A 966-nucleotide genomic window follows, 5' to 3' on the forward strand; every position below is an offset into this window, starting at 1 on the left:
GTAGTATGATTTAAAGGCACAAAGTGATTGAAGTGTGCCCAGGCCCAGATCTACTTTGCTGGGCATGACTGTGTTTGACCTCTTGGGCCTGGAAGTCTGGTAGTAGTAGTAGTAGTAGTAGTAGTAGTATGATTTAAAGGTACAAAGTGAATGAAGTGTGCCCAGGCCCAGAGCTACTTTGCTGGGCATGACTGTGTTTGACCTCTTGGGCCTGGAAGTCTATTTCTAGGCTTATATAAAGGGTCAAACTTCTTGAAGTGTGCCCAGGCCCAGAGCTACTTTGCTGTGTATGACTGTGTGACCTCTTGGCCCTGGAATTCTGGTGGTAGTAGTAGTATGATTTAAAGGCACAAAGTGAATGAAGTGTGCCCAGGCCCAGAGCTACTTTGCTGGGCATGACTGTGTTTGACCTCTTGGGCCTGGAAGTCTGGTAGTAGTAGTAGTAGTAGTAGTAGTAGTAGTAGTAGTAGTAGTATGATTTAAAGGTACAAAGTGAATGAAGTGTGCCCAGGCCCAGAGCTACTTTGCTGGGCATGACTGTGTTTGACCTCTTGGGCCTGGAAGTCTATTTCTAGGCTTATATAAAGGGTCAAACTTCTTGAAGTGTGCCCAGGCCCAGAGCTACTTTGCTGGGCATGACTGTGTTTGACCTCTGGGGCCTGGAAGTCTGGTGGTAGTAGTAGTAGTATGATTTAAAGGCACAAAGTGATTGAAGTGTGCCCAGGCCCAGAGCTACTTTGCTGGGCATGAATGTGTTTGAACTCTTGGGCCTGGAAGTCTGGTAGTAGTAGTATGATTTAAAGGTACAAAGTGAATGAAGTGTGCCCAGGCCCAGAGCTACTTTGCTGGGCATGACTGTGTTTGACCTCTTGGGCCTGGAAGTCTATTTCTAGGCTTATATAAAGGGTCAAACTTCTTGAAGTGTGCCCAGGCCCAGAGCTACTTTGCTGTGTATGACTGTGTGAC

The sequence above is a fragment of the Electrophorus electricus genome, unplaced genomic scaffold, assembly GCF_041902795.1.
Source record: "Electrophorus electricus isolate QZ-2024a unplaced genomic scaffold, ASM4190279v1 Scaffold213, whole genome shotgun sequence".
In the NCBI taxonomy this organism is placed as follows: Eukaryota; Metazoa; Chordata; class Actinopteri; order Gymnotiformes; family Gymnotidae; genus Electrophorus; species Electrophorus electricus.